The 25,103-nt window shown below is 42.1% G+C and overlaps 2 long non-coding RNA genes across 2 annotated transcripts in view; both read right to left on the bottom strand.

Annotated features, from left to right (window-relative positions):
• The window catches only part of LOC104667960, a 40,879-nt gene extending 16,103 nt beyond the window's left edge, over positions 1 to 24,776 (bottom strand). The window contains exon 1 of the long non-coding RNA XR_748749.1: positions 24,723 to 24,776. This is a non-coding gene — a long non-coding RNA (uncharacterized LOC104667960). The remainder of the gene's footprint in view (positions 1 to 24,722) is intronic.
• Positions 998 to 1,980, bottom strand: LOC104667959. The gene is made up of 3 exons (XR_748748.2): positions 1,855 to 1,980; positions 1,473 to 1,740; positions 998 to 1,357 (listed from the first exon to the last, which is right to left on the bottom strand). It is a non-coding gene; the product is annotated as an uncharacterized LOC104667959 (long non-coding RNA).
• Positions 24,777 to 25,103: the final 327 nt, after the last annotated feature.

Genomic DNA, 25,103 nt, shown 5'->3' with positions numbered 1-25,103 from the left:
GATGAAACAAACAAACCACCAGACATACACAAAATCCAGAGAGCAGATGTGAAGAGAGCAACAACAATGAGACGGATACGAATAGAGAGGCAGGCAAGTGAGAACGGGGTGCTCCAGAGACGGACAGAGTAACTTCCATTCCTGATTTGCTGGTTTCTCTTACTCCAATTTCATATGAGACCTGGCTGCATTTTATGCCTTAGGTTCTGTGAGTTAGGCCTGTATTTTTTTAATTCAACACATTTAGCTTTTTTGGCTGAAGAGGTCTGTTTCTTATAATAATATTGGAGCAAGACAATCATAATGGGGTTTGAATTGGGAATTGCTGGAAATGAGATTTCAATATGGGAAGATGAAAGGATCTTGGAATTCAAGGCAAGGAGAGCATCACACACAAAGGTGCTGAAACACATACTTCTTGGACATATTTGGCACATGAGGAATGAGCCAGCTTGGTCAATATGGGTTGAACAGAAAGCAAAATAACAGGATAAACACTTGGAAGACTGATGGGAAAGCTTTGATTAATCGATGGAGCTGGCCTGGATTTAAAAAATCTGTTTATTCTTTTTAGAAATTCCCAAAGGCTACAGAAGACAGAGAATAAGGGTAGAAAGCAGTAAAAGTCGGCTGTTGGAAGAAGTGAGAAAATAAAAACAGGGCAATGGTGTGTTATACGCGGCAGGGTAATAAGAACAGATGAATGAAAATGGGCAGCGAAATAAAAGGAATCAATGGGGTACTAGCAGGGAATCTGGGCTTCCTGCTGAATGACAGGGGGGAATAGGCTGTTTCTTAGGCACATTACATTTGCCACATGTGGCTGCACAGGCTGGGCCCTGCCGGCTCCAAGGAAGGACTCCCCTTTACGAAGACTTCAAGTGAATGGTGCCCCTGGGCTTGTGCAATAGGGTTGGCCTTGCTCCTAAGTCATAACTCTGTGTATCCACTCAACATCTTTCAATTGATGGCCATAAAAGTCCCAATTCAAACTGGCTTTTAAAACAGGGGGACTTTATTGTCTCATTTAACTGAAGAGTGAAGAGGCATACGGGCTTTGGGGGTGGATTCAGAAGTCCACACCATCAGTGCTCTCTGACTCCAGACCTCTTTGATCCTTTCAGAGCAGCTCTTCTCTGTATATCAACTCTATCCTCCGGTTAGGTCCTTTGATGGCCAAAATGGCTTTAGTAGTCTCAGACCCAATTTCTTTATAACTCTCCCTACACAAAAGAATAGAATCTTCTTCAATTCTCCAAACCCTGATTAAATATCTCCTCACGTCTCATGGACCTAAATTAGGTCTTGTTCATCCAAGTAGTATATAGATGAATGTCTAGCAATTCCCTCTCCCTGTCTCTCTCAAATAAGAAAATGAAAGAGGTAAAAATGAAAAAAAAACAAAAACAACCCTGCGTTTTTGATTTTACACACTGCGTACTGTTTGATTTTTATGGCATAAACTCTCTCACCGTGGCTGATTTCAGACTACCAATGTGATGTCCCTGGACCCAGCGTGGGGTAGAGGGGGCCGCAGTGGACTCTCTGAAGCCCCTGGGAGCTGGCTCCAGCAGTCTGCTAGGTCTGTTTCTGAACCAGTTCCTCTGAATAGCCCTGCTGATTGGCTGAGGGAAATCAAGGGTGGCTGACGAAGATGGTTGGGGTTAGTTCCATTCTTCCACATGTAAGGTAGGGATGGAGAAAGTGGAGAGCACTTGGCCAATTGAGAAATGTCTGGTACTGTTGAAGTTAATGCAGGAAGATGAGGATGGAAGGTAAACTGTTGGAGAGGGGAAGGCAGATAATGGAGCGAGATGTGGAAAAGGAGTCAAAGATAACGATTGGGTGACTTACACAGAGCACGAAGCATGGGGACAATGAAGAGGAGTGAAGTTAAGGAGTAAGGACAGATTGACTAAAGTATTCATCTTTACAGTAAGGTATTCATCTAAGCTCTCTACAGTTTGGCCTCAGTTCATTTTCCAGGTTTATTTGGGAGGCAGTCTAGTGTCATGGGGACTAGTCTCATGATCTTGGGTGAGTTTGGGAAGCAGTTCTGAACCTTTGCTCTCCTCAGAGCGTTATGAGGTGTTGTGAAGATTAACTCAGCCTTTGAGAAGGTGTAGGGCATAATGGCCACGAATGAAGTCTCTGGGGCTGGGCTGCCTCACTCAAACTCCAGTTCCACCAGTTATTGTCTGTGGGACTTTGGGCAAGTTGATTATAGTCTGTACCCCAGTTTTTGCACCTGTAAAATGAAGACTACCATAGTATTTGTCTCTAAGGCTGTTATGAAGATTACCTGAGTTAACAGAGGTAAAGTGTTAGTATAAAAAGTACCTGGAAAATGACAAGTACTATTCAGAAGTGCTAGCAATAGCTGTGTGAAGTATTTAGCAGAATGTTAGGCTAATAGGAGCTACTAGATAGTCATTAGCTACACTTATTATTATGACCACCTGTTATTGCCTTAGCCAGTATTTTGTTTTGTTTCGTTTGTTTGTTTTTAAAAATGAAGTCTCACTCTGTCACCTAGGCTGGAGCACGGTGGTGCAATCACTGCTCACTGCAACCTTGCATTCCTGAACTCGGGGTGTCCTCTCCCCTCAGCCTCCTGAGTAGCCAGGACTACAGGTCTGCAACACCTTGCGTGATAGCCAGATTTTATGCTCCAGCCAATGTTCACATTTCTTGCTGTTTGCTAGAAAAATGATTGCAAGACAGAGTGGGAAATGCAGACCACATCCACACATTTCTTCTTCCTCTAAACTCTCAAACACTGTGCTTGCAGCTCTGTGGGCACGTACTATTTCAGCTGCACAGTTTTGTTTTCTGTGGGCTTTCCTCATTTGCTCACATTCTTGAAGTGAGATGGTGGCTTGGCCACTGTGGGCAGGGTTTAAATCGTATTGACTTTATTGTGTCACCAAGGAGCTCTTGGATCATTAAGAAAAAGAGTGCATATGCTGATTTCAATGCATCAAACTCATCTTAACATAATCTAAGAAATCTTGTCCGTGGATATTGGATCTTGGCTTTTTCTACTGTTATACAAGAGAAAAGAATGGGTTTATGCATCAGGCAGGGTGCCAGCAGGGGCAGAATTCACCGCATGTGCTTCAAATGCACCTATTAATGCATAAAATCCTAATGCATTAATAGGTTAATTAATACAGGGATGAACTAAAGACTGGCAGGGCTAGGCTGGGCATGGTGGCTCATGCATGTAATCCCAGCACTTTGAGAGGTTGAGACGGGCAGATCACGAGGTCAGGAGATCGAGACCATCCTGGCTAACAGGGTGAAACCCCATCTCTACTAAAAATCCAAAAAAAAAAAAAAAGAAAAATTAGCTGGGAGTGGTGGCGGGCGCCTGTAGTCCAAGCTACTCCGGAGGCTGAAGCAGGAGAATGGCGTGAACCTGGGAGGCGGAACTTGCAGTGAGCCGAGATCATGCCACTGCACTCCAGCCTGGGCGACAGTGTGACACTCCGTCTCAAAAGAAAAAAAAAAAAAAAAAAAAGACTGGCGGGTCTAAGAAAACCAACCAAAGGTGGGTGACAAGGCACCTAGAGTACAGTCACAGTGGGAAGTGCTACTTTCCTAAGTGATGAAGCAGGACATCGTGTTTTCAGAGCCCAGGGAAGGTGGAGTCCCAGAGGAGGAGCCACCAAGTTAGAACTGTTGTTACCAGTGGTGCCCAGCTTCTCTGAGAAGCATGGACCTAAGGTAGGGAGGGGAGAAGAGTAAAGGCTTGTCTTGCCTGCTCCTTTTTCTCACATTCAGATCTTCTGCGAGGGCCACCCATTTACTGAACTCAACCGAGAACCTGCCATCAACGAAGCCTGGGGGACTCAGTCCTCAGAGGTCAGCCTGCTGGGGCAGGGGACAGGACAGAGAATAGAGAATGGATAACATGAATTTTAAAAATATATTTTCTATGTTACAGTATATCCAAAGGAGTATCATTTCAACATGTCAGTGATATAAAAATTATGATGTTGATGATTTGCATTCTTCTTTTTTTATACTAAGCCTTCAAATCTCAGTGTGTATTTTATTCTCCTAGTGTATTTGAATTCACATCAGCCACATTTCTGGGGCTTAATAGCCATATGTGTCCAGGGGCTATTACCTTGGAAAGTGTAGTTCTACAGTTCTAGTCTGTTATCAGTATCATTGGACTTAAACATGGAAATAAAAAAAAGGTCAATACAATAAAATGATATCTTAGTGAAGAATAATTGTAAAAGAATATGCCATTAAAGTCTTCAGGAAATCGAAGCCCGCATTCTAGGATTTAGACTGCTTATTAACAGAGCTGATGAATGATTAAAAAGTCATTTTCTCCTTCTAAAAACACACTTTCTTTTCATCAAACAGAACAAAAGGAACCAACAACTCAATATGCAGATTATTTATGAGTCCCTCAGCTTTAAGAACCAGATATAATACAAGTCTGCTATGTGTAAAACCTAATCAGTGATAAACACATGTATCAAAATTATGTGCCTATAATAGGATCGTTTTCAAACACTTACTGAATGTATACCACATGTAAAGAATGAGCTTTATCGCCATGACCATAAAATGTCACTACTTTCTATTCAGAATTTTTCCTTAGAGTAATAAAGCTGGACAGTGTTCTTTGGGGAACTTCAGGAGACTATGATTTCTTTTTCCATGAGAAGATTAGATTTTGTTATTTCCTAATCTTGTACAATTTCCAGTTTGTGACAATGTGGTTCATGTCCTTGCAATTTGGGAATGGTTGCTTGTTTTGGTTTTCCCAATGAGATGGTTTTGTATAAAAAGCTTTTAAACTGTATCTTTAGTTTTTCTTGGTTTAATTCTCAGCTAGGGAGATTTCTCCTGTTATGTCTGAGTCTCCCCATTTTCTCTTACTGATGAAGGAGAAAATGTGTACAAATATGCATTTTTCTAAGGATACAGTATGATATTGCTGTATTGCTTTTACATAAATAGAAACTTCTGTGACAGCTTTACCTTTTGGAAAGGGAAATGGAGCAAAATTGTATTCTGTCTACTGCTATTAGAAATTGGATTGAAATAGCTCAGTAAGCAATTTTTGCAACCTGTTGATTATGTGGTCTACTTCTAGCAGGCAAATCCAAGCAAATATTAGAATATATTTGGGAACAATGAAAATTATGCAAGTTTATATCTCTCCTGCCCCTCAGCCTTTTCTCTCTTCTAGAATATTTTATCTTAATCGAACATTCATCTACTTCCAAAAGGATGAAGAAATGCTCGACTTTCATGCTTTTCTGCCTTCTCTTCAAGAGTGCCAAATGGCCAAGAAGGACTCTTTTCCCAGAAGTATGTGTGTGCCCATTTGAAAATTCTAAGGCTTCCAAAACCATGCCTGTGACTTGATGTTAGCATTCCGAAGAGTCTTTATTCATGGTTTAAGCACTTCATGAAGAGTCCTCAGAGTAAACTCCTGGCTAAAGGTGGATGGCTTGAGTGGATCCAAAGGCCAAATAATTTCCAGACATTTCTTTTGGATGGAAACACATGTCTTTCCCTTGGCAATAATCTCCTTGGGAGATAAACAGGCAGACCCCAACTTATAAAAAGACTTTTCAGAAATTTCATTTGAAGGTCAGTTCTTTAGAATGCATAGTGATTTCTTCCTGTAGAAGTCATATTATAAATGGCAGTTAAGGATCAAAGCCAGCCCAAAAATTCTTACTTAACCCTAACCTCGGTTGAAATAGTGCAACAGCAAAGAGCGGAAAACATAAAAGTCACACTGTGTGCATCTTGTATCCTTGTAGAAGTGGCATCTCATGGTGATGATGGGCACAGCTTCTGGGGCAGACTGACTGTGCTTGAATCCAGGCTTGGACACGCACTTGCTGTGTGACTTTGGGCAGATCACTTGGCTTCTCACTTTCTTCATTCATAAAAGGGGCATGATATTAAGATCTATTTCACGGAGCTGTTGTGTGAGAATTTAAATACACGCACATGCACGCTCACACACACACATTACTAGAAGAGTTCCTGGAACTCTGGAAACACCATGTGGTTGTCTGCTCTCATTCCTGGTTCTAGTAACTGGCAAGATGCTGGATCTATTTCAACCACTGATTCATATTTCAGTGAACAAAGAGCAATAGTGAAGGAGTATTAACAACAAAACAACAGAGAAAAAAAGTAGTAGATGGCGTTTCCCCCACCCCCACCCCGCCCCACAGCATTACTATTTAGGAAAAATAAGATGAATTAGAGGAAACAGGAAACAGATAGGTACTGACGTTGAGTTATGGGACACGTTCAGTGTTTCCAAAGGTTGACTCTTTTTAAAAAGTTAAGTTTTTTAAAATTATAAGCAAATTGGAGAACATAGAAAAGCACAAGAGAGAAAAAATCTCCACATTAGAACCCCCGGAAATAGCCACGAATAACTTTTTATTTTGTCATCTTTTGGTATTTTGTCCTATGCATCTAAACAACTTCTCAATAATAATTTATAATTTGATTTAAGCCATCCATATTATTTTCACACTTGATTTAGTCTCTTAGCAGCATACTGTAACATTTTTCTTTGTATTCCTATAGTGTGTGATTTCTAAGGGCCTCATGGCTTCCATCATGGACAGAATAAAATGGATACAGACAATCCTCAATGGATGAACATTTAGATTGTTTCCCTTTTTATACTATTCTAAATAATGTCATTATAATTATGCATATGGATAAAAGTTTACTGTTACTCTTTATTCCTTTTAACCAAGAAGTTAAATTTCCAGAGATGTATGGATAAACGTTACTTGAAACCTAAGGCATTTGATACATTTTGCTGAGCTAGCTTTTAGAGTGTTGCAATTCATCTTCTTTTCCAGCAATGCAAATGCAATGTTTTAGAAAATTTTTTGAATTCTGACATTGAGAATGTATTTAGTCTTGCCAATCTGTTAGATTAAAGGGGCATCTCATGATTTTAATTTTCCTTGTTAATCTGGTGTTGAACATTTTTCATATGTTTATTGTCCAAGTGAATTTCTTTTGTCAATTACCTCTTCATGTTCTTTGACCATTTTTCTATTACTGTTCGGTTTCCATTTTTTTGCTTCCTTTAAGAAAAACCATGTTTTTCTTCTGTATTCATACAATACAAAAATGTATCTAGAAAGGAAAAAAAAAAATTACTGCCTGCTCCAGGTGAGACTGTTATTGGAAAGTAAGGTGAAGCCCCGCCCCAGGGACTGTTCATAGCAGCCTCTGCTGCACTGAGAGGTGAAGCTGAGAGCGGGTGACTCAAAGCAAAGAGGGATCACATGCAGGGTCCAACGGCTGGAGCAGGCAGGAAACTCAGGAGCCAGCAGTATCTGATATATGGATAGATATTATTTATTATAGGTATGGGAAAATAATTGAAAAATTAAAATAAGAAGAGGATGAATTATTATGTGAAAGATTTTGAAAATATCAGACAAGTTGGATAAAACAATTCTGCTGCTTTCTGGATGTCAGTTAAGTGGTCTCACTTATGAATGTTTTTAATATGAAGACTGTTTTTAATATTTTACAAAATAATAAGAATAATGTAGCCCAAAGACAGTTCACATCCCTACCACTGGAAAACTAGAGTAAGAGCAAGCTATAAATAATAAATGTACAATTATTTTCAATTGATTAAATTATGGTTTGACTAATTAGGAAGAAAAGGACAAGTTCTCAGTTAATTTTTAAATTCTCAAAAAATTTAAATTTTATTTACCTAAGATAAAACACTGAAGGGTAGCAGTCCCTCTTTGAGAAAGAAATAGAATTACAAAATGCATAATTCGGCAAGAATGGCAGAATGTTGAAAAAGTAAGAACATTCAAAAGGGGGGAATTTATATACAGATATTACACAAAAACACAAGTATGCGATAGAAGTGGAATGGCAGAACTATGCAAAGATCTTAAAGAGGTGGTGGCATAGGTATAACACAATATAAATTACAAGTCATGGCCAGGCGCAGTGTCTCACGCCTGTAATCCCAGCACCTTGGGAGGCCGAGATGGGCAGATCACGAGGTCAGGAGATTGAGACCATCCTGGCTAACATGGTGAAACCCCATCTCTACTAAAAATACAAACACAAAATTACCCGGGCATGGTGGCATGCACCTGTAATCCCAGCTGTAATACCCAGCTGAGGTGGGAGAAAGACGTGAACCTGGGAGATGGAGCTTGCAGTGAGCTGAGATCGACCCACTGCACTCTGGCCTGGGCGACGGAGTGAGACTTTGGCTTAAAAAAGAAAATTACAAGTCATTGGTAAAATTCAGTATAAAGCTTAGAAGAATTAGAAAAAAAGTCTTGGAGATTCACATGCCAAAAGGTATGGAAGTCATATACTTAGGAACTATACTAATAAAAGGAACGTATATAATATTCAACACCAATGGAGACAAGAAGCTGGATTGTATATTAGAAATACCTGTGGGACATGGCTATTTGGGGGTCAGTGGGATGGTGGAAATGCACACAGTTAGAAAAACTTGGAGGGTGGATCAAGAGGGCAAAGGGCTTCAAGCCAGAGAAATAAATGTTACCTGCATCAGCAGCTGCATGATAGGCCCAGATGGGCCCTGATGGGGGTTAGCAGGAGGTGGACAGTAGCAGGTAACGGGAGAAAGACACTCCGAGTGAGTAAGCAGGGGTCCATATGACCTAGTGGGAGATGACAGGAACAACTGGACTCAAACAGGTTGTACCAAGGTGATCTGGCAGGAGGTGGTGAGGTAGGAGGTGGGACTAGACTCGAGGTGGGACTAGACTCGAGGTAGGGCTCAGATACCAGACCAAATTGAGGACTAGCTAAGACAGAAATGGAGTGGAAGCAGCTTTCCATAAGACACGCCCACCAGTGTGCCACATCAGTTTACCATTGCCATGGCCCCTGGAGTTATGGCCCCTTTCCATGGCAATCATCCTTTTGCATCAACCGCCCTTTGATGCACATGTAATTAAAAGTGGGTATAAATATGATTGGGAACTGCCCTGAGTTGCTCCTCCCAGCACATTACCTTGTGCAGTAGCCCTGCTCTGCAGGAGCGGTCACAGAGCTGTAACTGCTGGAGGTGTAACACTGCCTCTTCAATAAAGCTGTTTTCTTCCACCCTACCCCTGGCTTGCCTTTGAATTCTTTCCTGGTCAAAACCAAGAACTTTCATGGGCTAAGCCCTGCTTTGAGGCTCTCCTGCTGGATAGGGAGGGGCCCAGGGCACCCAGGAGGGGAAGGCGGTAATTAGAGAGCTATAGAGTTAGCACAGGAGTTCAGTGGCTGAAGTGGAATTTACCAAAGGTACATCTTTGGGGGATGGGCAGGAGCCTCTGTCCCAGGAGGATGAGTATTGGTTAGAACCATGACTCAGGACAGTCTGTTAACTCATGGATCTGCCTTACCACTTCCTGGGCAGCAAGCTGGGGTTGTGACCGTAGGGCCGTAGGGCAAGCACAGGAGATAAACTACCAGAAGGTAGAAGCTTTGCTTTTTGAATGAATGCACCTTTGGTAAAACAAAAACAACAACAAAAACACCTCAATTCTGAGGACTGGGATATGGCCAGTGCTGAAGGTAGAGCAAGTTGTGGACAAACAGGCCCAAATGACGGAAACAGGAATGAATCAAACAGCAAGAAAAAATGGAAAAGAAATGAAAGGAAATCTGTGTTTATACAAGTGTTTGCTTTTGGAATAGAAAATAGAACCTGTAAGAGAAAATAATTTTAGAGTGTTGGGAAAAATTATGAATTTGATATGGTAAAAGTCCTTTTTAAAGTGCTTTATTTGTCTGGAATTCAGCATGTAGCTCTTCATAACCAAATCCAGTCCTTCAAATACCTGAACTCTAAAAAGAATTCGCCATTTGGATTTAAATATCTCTAAAATAGCTATTATTTTATCCCTCACTTACACAGAGTCTATTGAACTTTTGGCACAGATTCAGGGTCAGAGTTATTAACATCCCACACTGCGCCGTGGAACTGCGTGCTCTGCCTGCTCCTTGCCTCTCCAGTTCTCTCTCTCAGTGTGGCATTATTAACCATCATTTCCACCATCAGGGTGTCCCTTCCTGTAGAGCTGTTTCTTTCACCTTTCTCTTCAATTTATTTCTTTTCTATTTAATGAAAAGTTGGATCTTGTCAGGATTAAAATCAGTTTAAAGAAGGAAGAAAAAAATCAGTGGCTCACATGAACAAACCCAGAGGAGGGGTAGTAACCTCAGTAACAAGGGAGTTAGACACCATCGGGAACCTGTTGGTTTCCCTTCTCTGCTTCCCTCTTCCTGTGGCTACATCGTCACAGTGCAACACAATTGCGTGGTTGATACTATGGCCTCCAGCTTGGCAACGTCTCCATGTCTGGAAAAGGGAAAAGGCTTCTATCATTTTCTTTTAGAGGTGGGTCTTACTATATTGCCCAGGCTGGCCTGAAACTCCTAGGCTCCAGGAATCTTCCCACTTCAGCCTCCACAGTAGCTGGAACTGCAGGCACACGCCAGTGCACCCAGGTACCCCTTCCAATTTAACTAGAAAAAAACTTCCTAGAAAGTATGCTGATTGGCCAGGCTTAAATCACACATTCATGCCTTGAACCATGGCAGGGGATGGTGGTGAGGCACTGTGAATAACTCTGCTTGGGTCATTTGTTTACTGCTTGTGGCCAAGGGTCAGAACATCTTATAAGAAGGGAGGCTATGGTGGAAGAATGATCACCACTGAGAGAATCGTTGTGAGCTAGGAGGTAGTCTCAACTTGTGCTCATTATTACAATCAAACTTGTGAAGAATTTGAGATGATGAAATAAACAAGACAGTAAATGAGGGCACCTGGGATGTGGTGGGAGACATGCAAGGATTTGTAGAAGCTGCAGTGTGGATCTGGGTTTGCTTATTCCTAAGTGGCACTGGGTAAAGGGGTGTTTCTGTAAGTACCAAATGGAAGTACTTTCCTGTAATGCAAAACTTGTGGGATCACTTTCTTAAAATATTTTAGAACAGGGTTGATACATGCTTGTCTGGAATAGATGAAAAAAAAATGCAAGTCTGCAGGAAGCAGGGATAGATGCCCCAAAGTGCACTTAAATTGTTCTGGGCAAATGTCCCCTTAAGATCCCCTTATGACCCTTGTAGGGTTTTACAAGGACACTGCTAAGGTCCCAGTGAAGAGCCTAGCATCAGCCTGAGCCTGCTGAAAGAGATCCTGAGACCCAAGGGCCCCAAGTGACATTGGCCCCAGGCTATGTCCTGCTGTCCCTCCAGCCCACCCTCAAAACTCAGTGAGAATGTAGCACCTATAAACAGGTAATGAGAAGGAGTACAGACTCCCACTTACGGGCCTGTGGAACCCCCAACCATGGAAATAAAGGAAAATCTTGAGTTCCTCCAAGGGAAATTCCAGACACCTAGCTAGCCCAGAGAAGAAAATGAGCAACTCGATTAATCAAGAAGGTAACAGTGGCTTAAAACAATAACCAAGGAAGTTAGAGTCAGGAGATGTTTGGTTCCCTACAGAAACTAAAGATAACAGGTTTTTTTTTTCTTTGATTTTAGGTTCAAGAGGCACACGTGCAGGTTTGTTACATGGGTGAATTGTGTGCTGCAGGGGTTTGGTGTGCAGATAATTTTGTCACCCAGGTAATCAGCATAGCGCCCAATAGGTAGTTTTTCATTCCTCACTATCCTCTACCCTCAAGTAGGCCCCAGGGTCTACTGTTCCCTTCTTCGTGCCCATGTATACTCAGTTTGTAGCTCCCACTTAAAAGTGAGAAAATGCTCTGTTTGGTTTTCTGTTCCTGTTTAATCCACTTAGGATAATGGCCTCCAGCTCCATCTATGTGGCTGCAATAAGGACATGATTTGATTCTTTTTTATGGCTGTGTAGTAGTCCATCGTGTATATGTACTGTATTTTCTGTATGCAGTCCACCATCGATGGACATAAAGGTAACATCTTTTCTTTTCTTTTCTTTTCTTTTTTTTTGAGATGGAGTCTCACTCTGTCACCCAGGCTGGAATGCAATGGTGAGATCTCAGCTCACTGCAACCTCAGCCACCCAGATTTAAGCGATTCTCCGTGATCTGTCTGCCTCACCCTCCCGAGTAGCTAGGATTACAGGTGTACACCACCACATCTGGCTATTTTTGTTGTTGTTGTTGTATTTTTAGTAGAGACAGGGTTTTACCATGTTGGTCAGGCTGGTCTCGAACTCCTCAGCCTCAAATGAACTGCCTGCCTCAGCCTCCCAAAAAGTGCTGGGATTACGGGTGTGAGCCACAGTACTCGACCAAGATTACATTTTAACATGTGTCCCTGAGTTGTTCTCTAGAAACCTAGACCCCCACCAAATGGATCCCCTGGTGCATACACCCCAGGTAAGAAGGAACTGAGGACTGAACTCTGGACTGTAATTCTTTGTTCTAAATTTCTTCCCGAGAGGCCTGGAGGAGGTCATGCTTACAGGTTCAGACCTAACATCTTTTCTGCTGATCTCAAGTCTTCAGACAAAGTTTCACTTCCTTAATCAATTACAAATCAGAAAATCTTTGAATCTACCTGTGACCTATAAGCCCCTAATTGAAGATGTCCTGCCTTTTTAGGTCAAACTAATGGATAGCCTCCATGTATTGGTTTATGACTCTGCCCGTAACCTCTGCTTCCTCACCTTAAAAACCCTTACCTGTGGCCAAACGTGGTGGCTCACACCTGTAATCCCAGCACTTTGGGAGGCCGAGGCAGACAGATCGCGAGGTCAGGAGATCGAGAGCATCCTGGCTAACACGGTGAAACCCCATCTCTACTAAAAATACAAAAAAATTAGCTGGGTGTGGTGGCACGCACCTGTAATCCTAGCTACTTGGCAGGCTGAGGCAGGAGAATTGCTTGAACCTGGGAGGCGGAGGTTGCAGTAAGCTGAGATCATGCCACTGCACTGCAGCCTGGGTGACAGAGCAAGACTGTGTCTCAAAAAATACCCTTACATGTAAGCCACTGGGGAATTCTTTTCTCAAGAATGAGCTGCTGGATTCTCCTTGGTTGATTCCCTGCAATAAACGCCTCACTTTCTCTCACTGCAAATCTCAATGTCAGTGTTTGGCTTTTCCGCACTGAGCAGGCAGACTTAAATTCAGTTCAGTAATAGTATCAATAGATTTTTATGCATAGAAAAAGGCACACCTGTAACGCTAGAGAAGTGGGGCCCCCAAACAAAAACCTGTTCCATTAAAACTCCACGTTCATACTGGGCAGCCATTGAACAGATAGTGGATTCTGTGATATAACTTACTGAACCCATGAGAACATCAAAAGCATTAGGTGATAGGTTGGAGACAGGGAATTTGCATACAGGCTCTAGTGAGTACTCTGAGGTATATTTTGAGTTCAGCCTTTGCAATTGGCTCTGTCTGGATTCAGTTCCGAACTCCATCATTTACCAGTGGGTGACTCAGGGTTAGACACATCTTTTCTGAGCCATGGAGACAATAAAAATGACCTGTTTTGTCAAGATATAGTGAGGATTACATGCACTGAGAGCTTTAGCACAATGTCTAGTATATCATAAGCAGTTTCTGGTATATTTGGTAAATGTCAGGTCAATCTTCTTCTATAGCCAAAGTGATCTCAAAATTTAAATGTGAGCATATCATTCTTCTACTCAAAACTGCCCCTATGGTCTCCCGTTGCAGTTGAAATGTGACCCAAATTTCTTATCATGGCTTACAAGTCTTTATATGTCTGGTTCTTACGTTACTTTATAATCTAATTTTCTGTCAGTTTCCTTGTGTTTATTTTTCTTACCACATTGACTTCCTTTATATTCCTCAAATGTCCCAGCAATTTCTGCAGCCATGAAAATGTCCCAAGACTTCCCCCACAGGGTCTTATCCTCTACCTTTCTCCATCACCTGCCATTTGCAGATGGTTGAATGGACCCCATTCCTATGGGTTTGCTGCTTGCTGGTGCTCTACTCCGGCCTCAGCTATGCAATTACTGTTAGACCACATTTTTCTTTCTGAAGGTTGCCATGGGAGTTCCTTATAAACCAAGTACCTAGACCGGGCGCGGTGGCTCAAGCCTATAATCCCAGCACTTTGGGAGGCCGAGACAGGCGGATCACGAGGTCAGGAGATCGAGACCATCCTGGCTAACACGGTGAAACCCCGTCTCTACTAAAAAACACAAAAAACTAGCCGGGCGAGGTGGCAGGCGCCTGTAGTCCCAGCTGCTCGGGAGGCTGAGGCAGGAGAATGGCGTGAACCCGGGAGGCAGAGCTTGCAGTGAGCTGAGATTCGGCCACTGCACTCCAGCCTGGGCAACAGAGCGAGACTCTGTCTCAAAAACAAAACAAAACAAAACAAAACAAAAAAAATTAACCAAGTACCTTGTTCATGTCCTGGTTTTGAGTCCCCCGAGTCTCCCAGGCACTGCTCTTGTCTAGTACCCCACGGATGTTTTTATTCAGACTGAAAACTGAGCCACACAGTAGGATTCGAAACTCTGGCTCCTGACTCTCAAAGGGCTCACAAAGAACATTTCTCAGAGCCCCAGAATCCATCTCCTTCTGAATACTTGATAATTTTCATTCTTGAATGCACTCTACACTTACTCACCTAAAACCCTTTGCAGAGCCCCACTGTTGAAACATTTACATGGCATACATGATAGGCATCCTGACCAGTCATCCTGATCACGTGCAAAGACCTCGTTGGTCTCCATGAATCAATGGTTCATGGTTTTCCCTAAATGACAGAAAGACACTCTTCATCTGATTGCCTGGATGGGGCATGGCTCAGAAAATTGGTCTTGGTAATCCACAGATTGGACCTAGCTCCTGTAGAATTACCTATATTTTATGGTATCTGTACTAACATGTCTGACACAAAAATAAGATTGTTGACATTGGGGCACTTTTAGGATCTTGTGATAACTCTAGAATTTCTAATTTCCCTTCCTTTCTATATCAGTGTGGGCCTATGTTTTCAGCTGCATTTCTGGAGGCACAAGGATTCCAGTGCAAGAAGTTTATCTGGCAGGTGATTCTAAGAAACATCAGTAAAGAGTGGGGATATAAGGCAGGCAAGGAAATGAAGTAAATACACTCCATACACAACTAAGGCCTTCCTGCTGGGGTACTATCAGTGGCAGTATGGAAGATGCCACCAAGGTATTAACTCGGGTCAGTTATTGCTTGAGGGCTGCTGGGGAGCTGTTAACTTCTTGGCACTTCCAGCTTTCTGGGAAGGTTCAGATAATTAGAGAAAGCGCTCAAAGAGACCTAGGTGTTCGTGGTTGGAAGCTGTCAGACTGATGTGTGCAGAAATGGTGAGAGCTAAGAGAATACAAGGGGGAAGGGTATCAACAGCATAGCAGCATCTACTACAGCATACCGGGAAATCATTGCCATCTTCCTGGCCATCATGATCTATGTTCAAAACTAACAAGGAATGCGGTGTAAACAAATGACAGAAAATAGACCTTCCCTGCTCTAGGACCAGAGTTCACTCACCTTTGATGTCCTTTGCTCCCTCTGGATGCTATCTCTGACTCCCTCTGACACAATTGTCTTTGGACATCGTGAGATTAAAACTATGACACCTGGGATTTGATTTCCTCCCTACCTGGTGATGCCATCCTTAACTTTGCTTCTGGTGTTCACACTCATTACTGCCTGGCAGAGTTAAATTATTACTGTTGGCTAGAATGATAACTATCTATTATGCACCCAGAGAATTGCAGTCTTTTAAAGCAAAAACAACTCCGTTGAATGGTTAATTCAACGGCTCTTCAAGTGAGTATGAACTTCTACATTTCTCAGATTTTTTTCTAATTATAAATCTGCCTAAATAAATACATATATTTTTTTCTCCAGGAGTTGGAGGTCTGATTTAGCAAGTATTTTCTAGAAATAATATTAGCTAGAAAAAGCAGATTTCACTGAGAGAGAGAGAAAGAGAGAGAGAAAGAGAGAGAGAGATCAAAAGGCCAGTGGAGGCCGGGTGCCGTGTCTCACGCCTGTAATCTCAGCACTTTGGGAGGCCGAGGCGGGCGGATCATGAGGTCAGGAGTTCGAGATCATCCTGGCTAACACGGTGAAACCCCGTCTCTACTAAAAAATACAAAAAACTAGCCGGGCGAGGTGGCGGGCGCCTGTAGTCCCAGCTACTCTGGAGGCTGAGGCAGGAGAATGGCGTGAACCCGGGAGGCGGAGTTTGCAGTGAGTGGAGATTACACCACTGCACTCCAGCCTGGGCAACAGAGCCAGACTCTGTTCCAAAAAAAAAAAAAAAAAAGGCCAGTGGAAAGGCCAAGAAAGCACATGATTTTAACTTTGGCAGTTTTACAACCAAAGGAAGAGGGTTAAAGAGAAAGACGGAAACCTCTTCCTTTCTGAAAGTTCTGATTGAAACTTGAACTCTAAAATAGTCTTTGGCTTGAAAGATTGAACTGCACCATCTTTCCGTATAAATGGCATGGGAAGACACATTTTTATGTGTTGTTTTATGGATTTTCTTCGCATCTTTAATGTCTAACCATTTTATAGTGCTTGGCTTTGCAGGGCCCTTGAGATAACCTCCTGAGCAATACTGGCTCTTTTATTTGCAACACAGGAATAGTTAAGAAAGTGCCTGCACACCAATGACAAATTATTGCAATCTTCACCAGAAATAAGGTAGTAAAGATTGCTCAGACTAAAAACTTAAAAGAAGGTTAGAATACAGAGAGGGAGAGAAATCTTCCAAATAGAATAACGAAGTTAATTGGTACAAATGAGTGTGTTTTACCGTACTTGAAGATTAATTGCATTTTGTTAACCATAAAGTTCTTTTCTCCTCCCGCCAATTTGGTGGTAATTTTTTTTTTTTTTCTAAATCCCTTGATTCTAAGATTTTTGAGTGCATCTTTTAAAGTGTACATTTTGGGGCCAGGCGTGGTGGCTCACGCCTGTAATCTCAGCACTTTGGGAGGCCGAGGCGGGCGGATCACGAGGTCAGGAGATCAAGACCATCCTGGCTAACACAGTGAAACCCTGTCTCTACTAAAAATACAAAAAATTAGCCAGGCGTGGTGGTGGGCACCTGTAGTCCCAGCTACTCAGGAGGTTGAGGGAGGAGAATGGTGTGAATCCAGGAAGTGGAGCTTGCAGTGAGCGGAGATGGCGCCACTGCACTCCAGCCTGGACGACAGAGTGAGACTCTGTTTCAAAAAAAAAAAAAAAAAAAAAGTGTACATTTTGAGGAGTTACAGCCCCATTGTATAAGATTTTATCTATAGAGCTGTTTATTTATTTGGTATAAAATCTATTATCAGTGAGATGTAATTATTTGCAGATCATAAAACACTGTATTTTTTCAATCTGTTCTTATGTGTTACTGTATATTCTGGTGTTAGGAGAATCTATTTCCAATTTTTAATGATGAATTAAGTTAAAGGCATTTTGATATTTACTTTAAGAAGTTATCTTAAAGATTCCGTTTTTCCTCTTTCTCAGTCTTATTCCAATAGTTATGAAAGGAAACTTGAGGTGATGGTGAAGAACACAGGCTTTGGTTTCAGGTGGATTTTGATCTAAGTCCTGGCTGCAGCCATTACTAATTGTTTTTTTTTTTTTTTTTTTTTTTTTTATTATACTTTAAGTTCTAGGGTACATGTGCATAACGTGCAGGTTTGTTACATATGTATACTTATGCCATGTTGGTGTGCTGCACCCATCAACTCGTCAGCACCCATCAATTCATCATTTATATCATGTATAACTCCCCAATGCAATCCCTCCCTCCTCCCCCCTCCCCCCTCCCCATGATAGGCCCCAGTGCGTGATGTTCCCCTTCCCGAGTCCAAGTGATCTCATTGTTCAGTTCCCACCTATGAGTGAGAACATGCGGTGTTTGGTTTTCTCTTCTTGTGATAGTTTGCTAAGAATGATGGTTTCCAGCTGCATCCATGTCCCTACAAAGGACGCAAACTCATCCTTTTTTATGGCTGCATAGTATTCCATGGTGTATATGTGCCACATTTTCTTGATCCAGTCTGTCACAGATGGACATTTGGGTTGATTCCAAGTCTTTGCTATTGTGAATAGTGCCGCAATAAACATACGTGTGCATGTGTCTTTGTAGTAGAATAATTTCTAATCCTTTGGGTATATACCCAGTAGTGGGATGGCTGGGTCATATGGTACATCTAGTTCTAGATCCTTGAGGAATTGCCATACTGTTTTCCATAATGGTTGAACTAGTTTACAATCCCACCAACAGTGTAAAAGTGTTCCTATTTCTCCACATCCTCTCCAACACCTGTTGTTTCCTGACTTCTTAATGATTGCCATTCTAACTGGTGTGAGATGGTATCTCATTGTGGTTTTGATTTGCATTTCTCTGATGGCGAGTGACGATGAGCATTTTTTCATGTGTCTGTTGGCTGTATGAATATCTTCTTTTGAGAAATGTCTGTTCATATCCTTTCCCCACTTTTTGATGGGGTTGTTTGTTTTTTTCTCGTATATTTGTTTGAGTTCTTTGTAGATTCTGGATATTAGCCCTTTGTCAGATGAGTAGGTTGCAAAAATGTTCTCCCATTCTGTAGGTTGCCTGTTCACTCTGATGGTAGTTTCTTTTGCTGTGCAAAAGCTCTTTAGTTTAATTAGATCCCATTTGTCAATTTTGGCTTTTGCTGCCGTTGCTTTTGGTGTTTTAGACATGAAGTCCTTGCCCATGCCTATGTCCTGAATGGTACTACCTAGATTTTCTTCTAGGGTTTTTATGGTATTAGGTCTAACATTTAAGTCTCTAACCCATCTTGAATTAATCTTCGTATAAGGGGTAAGGAAAGGATCCAGTTTCAGCTTTCTACTTATGGCTAGCCAATTTTCCCAGCACCATTTATTAAATAGGGAATCCTTTCCCCATTTCTTGTTTCTCTCAGGTTTGTCAAAGATCAGACGGCTGTAGATGTGCGGTATTATTTCTGAGGACTCTGTTCTGTTCCATTGGTCTATAGCTCTGTTTTGGTACCAGTACCATGCTGTTTTGGTTACTGTAGCCTTGTAGTATAGTTTGAAGTCAGGTAGCGTGACGCCTCCAGCTTTGTCCTTTTGACTTAGGATTGTCTTGGCAATGCGGGCTCTTTTTTGGTTCCATATGAACTTTAAAGCAGTTTTTTCCAATTCTGTGAAGAAACTCATTGGTAGCTTGATGGGGATGGCATTGAATCTATAAATAACCTTGGGCAGTATGGCCATTTTCACGATATTGATTCTTCCTATCCATGAGCATGGTATGTTCTTCCATTTGTTTGTGTCCTCTTTGATTTCACTGAGCAGTGGTTTGTAGTTCTCCTTGAAGAGGTCCTTTACATCCCTTGTAAGCTGGATTTCTAGGTATTTTATTCTCTTTGAAGCAATTGTGAATGGAAGTTCATTCCTGATTTGGCTCTCTGCTTGTCTGTTACTGGTGTATAAGAATGCTTGTGATTTTTGCACATTAATTTTGTATCCTGAGACTTTGCTGAAGTTGCTTATCAGCTTAAGGAGATTTTGGGCTGAGACGATGGGGTTTTCTAAATATACAATCATGTCATCTGCAAACAGGGACAATTTGACTACTTCTTTTCCTAACTGGATACCCTTGATTTCTTTCTCTTGCCTGATTGCCCTAGCCAGAACTTCCAACACTATGTTGAATAGGAGTGGTGAGAGAGGGCATCCCTGTCTTGTGCCAGTTTTCAAAGGGAATTTTTCCAGTTTTTGCCCATTCAGTATGATATTAGCTGTGGGTTTGTCATAAATGGCTCTTATTATTTTGAGATACGTTCCATCAATACCGAATTTATTGAGCGTTTTTAGCATGAAGGGCTGTTGAATTTTGTCAAAAGCCTTTTCTGCATCTATTGAGACAATCATGTGGTTCTTGTCTTTGGTTCTGTTTATATGCTGGATTATGTTTATTGATTTGCGAATGTTGAACCAGCCTTGCATCCCAGGGATGAAGCCCACTTGATCATGGTGGATAAGCTTTTTGATGTGCTGCTGAATCCGGTTTGCCAGTATTTTATTGAGAATTTTTGCATCAATGTTCATCAGGGATATTGGTCTAAAATTCTCTTTTTTTGTTGTGTCTCTGCCAGGCTTTGGTATCAGGATGATGTTGGCCTCATAAAATGAGTTAGGGAGGATTCCCTCTTTTTCTATTGATTGGAATAGTTTCAGAAGGCATGGTACCAGCTCCTCCTTGTACCTCTGGTAGAATTCAGCTGTGAATCCATCTGGTCCTGGACTTTTTTTGGTGGGTAGGCTATTAATTGTTGCCTCAATTTCAGAGCCTGCTATTGGTCTATTCAGGGATTCAACTTCTTCCTGGTTTAGCCTTGGGAGAGTGTAAGTGTCCAGGAAATTATCCATTTCTTCTAGATTTTCTAGTTGATTTGCGTAGAGGCGTTTATAGTATTCTCTGATGGTAGTTTGTATTTCTGTGGGGTCAGTGGTGATATCCCCTTTATCATTTTTTATTGCATCTATTTGATTCCTCTCTCTTTTCTTCTTTATTAGCCTTGCTAGCGGTCTGTCAATTTTGTTGATCTTTTCAAAAAACCAACTCCTGGATTCATTGATTTTTTGGAGGGTTTTTTGTGTCTCTATCTCCTTCAGTTCTGCTCTGATCTTAGTTATTTCTTGCCTTCTGCTAGCTTTTGAATGTGTTTGCTCTTGCCTCTCTAGTTCTTTTAATTGTGATGTTAGAGTGTCAATTTTAGATCTTTCCTGCTTTCTCTTGTGGGCATTTAGTGCTATAAATTTCCCTCTACACACTGCTTTAAATGTGTCCCAGAGATTCTGGTATATTGTATCTTTGTTCTCATTGGTTTCAAAGAACATCTTTATTTCCGCTTTCATTTCGTTATGTACCCAGTAGTCATTCAGGAGCAGGTTGTTCAGTTTCCATGTAGTTGAGCGGTTTTGATTGAGTTTCTTAGTCCTGAGTTCTAGTTTGATTGCACTGTGGTCTGAGAGACAGTTTGTTATAATTTCTGTTCTTTTACATTTGCTGAGGAGTGCTTTACTTCCAATTATGTGGTCAATTTTGGAATAAGTGCGATGTGGTGCTGAGAAGAATGTATATTCTGTTGATTTGGGGTGGAGAGTTCTATAGATGTCTATTAGGTCCGCTTGGTGCAGAGATGAGTTCAATTCCTGGATATCCTTGTTAACTTTCTGTCTCGTTGATCTGTCTAATGTTGACAGCGGAGTGTTGAAGTCTCCCATTATTATTGTATGGGAGTCTAAGTCTCTTTGTAAGTCCCTAAGGACTTGCTTTATGAATCTGGGTGCTCCTGTATTGGGTGCATATATATTTAGGAGAGTTAGCTCTTCCTGTTGAATTGATCCCTTTACCATTATGTAATGGCCTTCTTTGTCTCTTTTGATCTTTGATGGTTTAAAGTCTGTTTTATCAGAGACAAGGATTGCAACCCCTGCTTTTTTGTGTTCTCCATTTGCTTGGTAGATCTTCCTCCATCCCTTTATTTTGAGCCTATGTATGTCTCTGCATGTGAGATGGGTCTCCTGAATACAGCAGACTGATGGGTCTTGACTCTTTATCCAGTTTGCCAGTCTGTGTCTTTTAATTGGAGCATTTAGTCCATTAACATTTAAGGTTAATATTGTTATGTGTGAACTTGATCCTGCCATTATGATATTAACTGGTTATTTTGCTCGTTAGTTGATGCAGTTTCTTCCTAGCCTCGATGGTCTTTACATTTTGCCATGTTTTTGCGATGGCTGGTACCGGTTGTTCCTTTCCATGTTTAGGGCTTCCTTCAGGGTCTCTTGTAAGGCAGGCCTGGTGGTGACAAAATCTCTAAGCATTTGCTTATCTGTAAAGGATTTTATTTCTCCTTCACTTATGAAACTTAGTTTGGCTGGATATGAAATTCTGGGTTTAAAATTCTTTTCTTTAAGAATGTTGAATATTGGCCCCCACTCTCTTCTGGCTTGTAGAGTTTCTGCCGAGAGATCTGCTGTTAGTCTGATGGGCTTCCCTTTGTGGGTAACCCGACCTTTCTCTCTGGCTGCCCTTAAGATTTTTTCCTTCATTTCAACTTTGGTGAATCTGGCAATTATGTGTCTTGGAGTTGCTCTTCTGGAGGAGTATCTTTGTGGCGTTCTCTGTATTTCCTGAATTTGAATGTTGGCCTGCCCTACTAGGTTGGGGAAGTTCTCCTGGATGATTTCCTGAAGAGTATTTTCCAACTTGGTTCCATTTTCCCCCTCACTTTCAGGCACCCCAATCAGGCGTAGATTTGGTCTTTTTACGTAATCCCATACTTCTTGCAGGCTTTGCTCATTTCTTTTTCTTCTTTTTTCTTTTGGTTTCTCTTCTCGCTTCATTTCATTCATTTGATCTTCAATCGCTGATACTCTTTCTTCCAGTTGATCGAGTCGGTTACTGAAGCTTGTGCATTTGTCACGTATTTCTCGTGTCATGGTTTTCATCTCTGTCATTTCGTTTATGATCTTCTCTGCATTAATGAGTCTAGCTGTCAATTCTTCCACTCTTTTTTCAAGATTTTTAGTTTCTTTGCGCTGGGTACGTAATTCCTCCTTTAGCTCTGATAAGTTTGATGGACTGAAGCCTTCTTCTCTCCTCTCGTCCAAGTCATTCTCTGACCAGCTTTGATCCGTTGCTGGCGATGGGCTGCGCTCCTTTGCAGGGGGAGATGCGCTCTTATTTTTTGAATTTCCAGCTTTTCTGCCCTGCTTCTTCCCCATCTTTGTGGTTTTATCTGTCTCTGGTCTTTGATGGTGGTGACGTACTGATGCGGTTTTGGTATAGGTGTCCTTCCTGTTTGATAGTTTTCCTTCTGACAGTCAGAAGGACTGTCTGTTGGTCTGTTGGAGATTGCTTGAGGTCCACTCCAGACCCTGTTTGCCTGGGTATCAGCAGCAGAGGTTGCCGAAGATAGAATATTGCTGAACAGCGAGTGTACCTGTCTGATTCTTCCTTTGGAAGTTTCCTCTCAGGGCTGTACTCCACCCTGTGAGGTGTGGGGTGTCAGACTGCCCCTAGTGGGGGATTTCTCCCAGCTAGGCTACTCAGGGGTCAGGGACACACCTGAGCAGGCAGTCTGTCCGTTCTCAGATCTCAACCTCCGCGTTGGGAGATCCACGGCTCTCCCCAAAGCTGTCAGACAGAGTCGTTCGCGTCTGCACCGGCTCCTGCTACTTCCCCTGTTGGTCTTCAGCTGTGCGCTGTCCCCAGAGGTGGAGACTACAGAGACAGGCAGGCTTCCTTGAGCTGCTGTGAGCTCCACCCAGTTCGAGCTTCCCAGCGGCTTTGTTTACCTACTTAAGCCTCAGCAATGGCGGGCGCCCCTCCCCCAGCCTCGCTGCTGCCTTGCAGATAGATCGCGGCAGACTGCTGTGTTAGCAGTGAGGGAGGCTTCGTGGGCGTGGGACCCTCCCGGCCAGGTGTGGGATATATTCTCCTGGAATGCCTGTATGCTTACAGCGCAGTATTGGGGTGGGAGTTACCCGATTTTCCAGGTGTTGTGTGTCTCAGTTCCCCTGGCTAGGAAAACGGATCCCCTTCCCCCTTGCGCTTCCAGGTGAGGCGATGCCTCGCCCTGCTTCAGCTCTCGCTGGTCAGGCTGCAGCAGCTGACCAGCACCGATTGTCCGGCACTCCCTAGTGAGATGACCCCAGTACCTCAGTTGAAAATGCAGAAATCACCGGTCTTCTGTGTCGCTCGCGCTGGGAGTTGGAGACTGGAGCTGTTCCTCCCATTACTAATTGTTAGACCCGAGATAATTATTTAACTTTGTTCTGAGTTTGTTTTCTTACCTATAAAAGGAGAATATTTTGACAATGCTTAGTTTATAAGTATAATATTATGAGAATTCAATGATATAATTATATAATTAAATAACATTATGGTAATGTGATATAATTAATATAGCATGATGGAATTAATACAGCATAATATAATAGAATTTTGGAGTGTGAACGCATTTTAACTGTTAGGAAACAATATAACCAATTAGCAAAAACATTTTGCACTAATGGATTTGGTCAGATGTCAAACTAAATGATGTATTACTACAGCACAAGAGGTCAGCGAGGGTAATTAGTAAAGAAGAGATAGCTCAGTCTCTGATTCTGGGCTTTGCATTTGGATACTCATTTACATATTTCTTTAAGAAAAAGTGATTTCCGGCCGGGCGCGGTGGCTCAAGCCTGTAATCCCAGCACTTTGGGAGGCCGAGACGGGCGGATCACAAGGTCAGGAGATCGAGACCATCCTGGCTAACCCGGTGAAACCCCGTCTCTACTAAAAAAAAAAAAAAAAAAAAAAAACTAGCCGGGCGAGGTGGCGGGCACCTATAGTCCCAGCTACTCGGGAGGCTGAGGCAGGAGAATGGCATGAACCCGAAAGGTGGAGCTTGCAGTGAGCTGAGATCTGGCCACTGCACTCCAGTTTGGGCGACAGAGCGAGAGTCCGTCTCAAAAAAAAAAAAGAAAAGAAAAAGTGATTTCCACCAAGATGCATTGGCCTGTATAAGGGTCTCTAGGCAGCATAGAGTTCTTGGAAAGAATATTCTCACCCAAGTATTTTATATGTAAGATAGTGAAAGAAAATGTTTAAAATATGCCTATAAAAGTTGAAACTTAGTGTTTTAAAATTCTCTCTTGAATTTTTTTTTTTCTCACCAGAATCCTTTTCTTAGCCCAGCGAGGAGATGGAAAGGGAGAAGGAGGAACACTGAGAAAGTTTTACCATGCTTTGCTTCTTAGGTCATAAGTACATGACTTGTGGTTGGCTCAGACCTCACCTTTAAGTTTTGTTGGTTCATTAAGACTTATTTCCACATCATAGAAACATAGAACTTGGAACACAGAATTTATGTGAGAAAAGACCAAAGTAGATTTTGTTTTGTTTTTTTTTTTGAGATGGAGTCTCACTGTGTCACCCAGGGTGGAGTTCAGTTACACAATCTCAGCTCATTACAACCTCCACCTCCCGGACTCAAGTGATTCTCCTGCCTCAGCCTCCTGAGTAGCTGGGATTACAGGCACCCACCACACCTGGCT

This window comes from Rhinopithecus roxellana, chromosome 19 (genome assembly GCF_007565055.1).
Source record: "Rhinopithecus roxellana isolate Shanxi Qingling chromosome 19, ASM756505v1, whole genome shotgun sequence".
NCBI classification, from domain to species: Eukaryota; Metazoa; Chordata; class Mammalia; order Primates; family Cercopithecidae; genus Rhinopithecus; species Rhinopithecus roxellana.
Note: the sequence above shows the minus strand (reverse complement) of the source record. Positions and strands in the feature narration are given on the sequence as shown.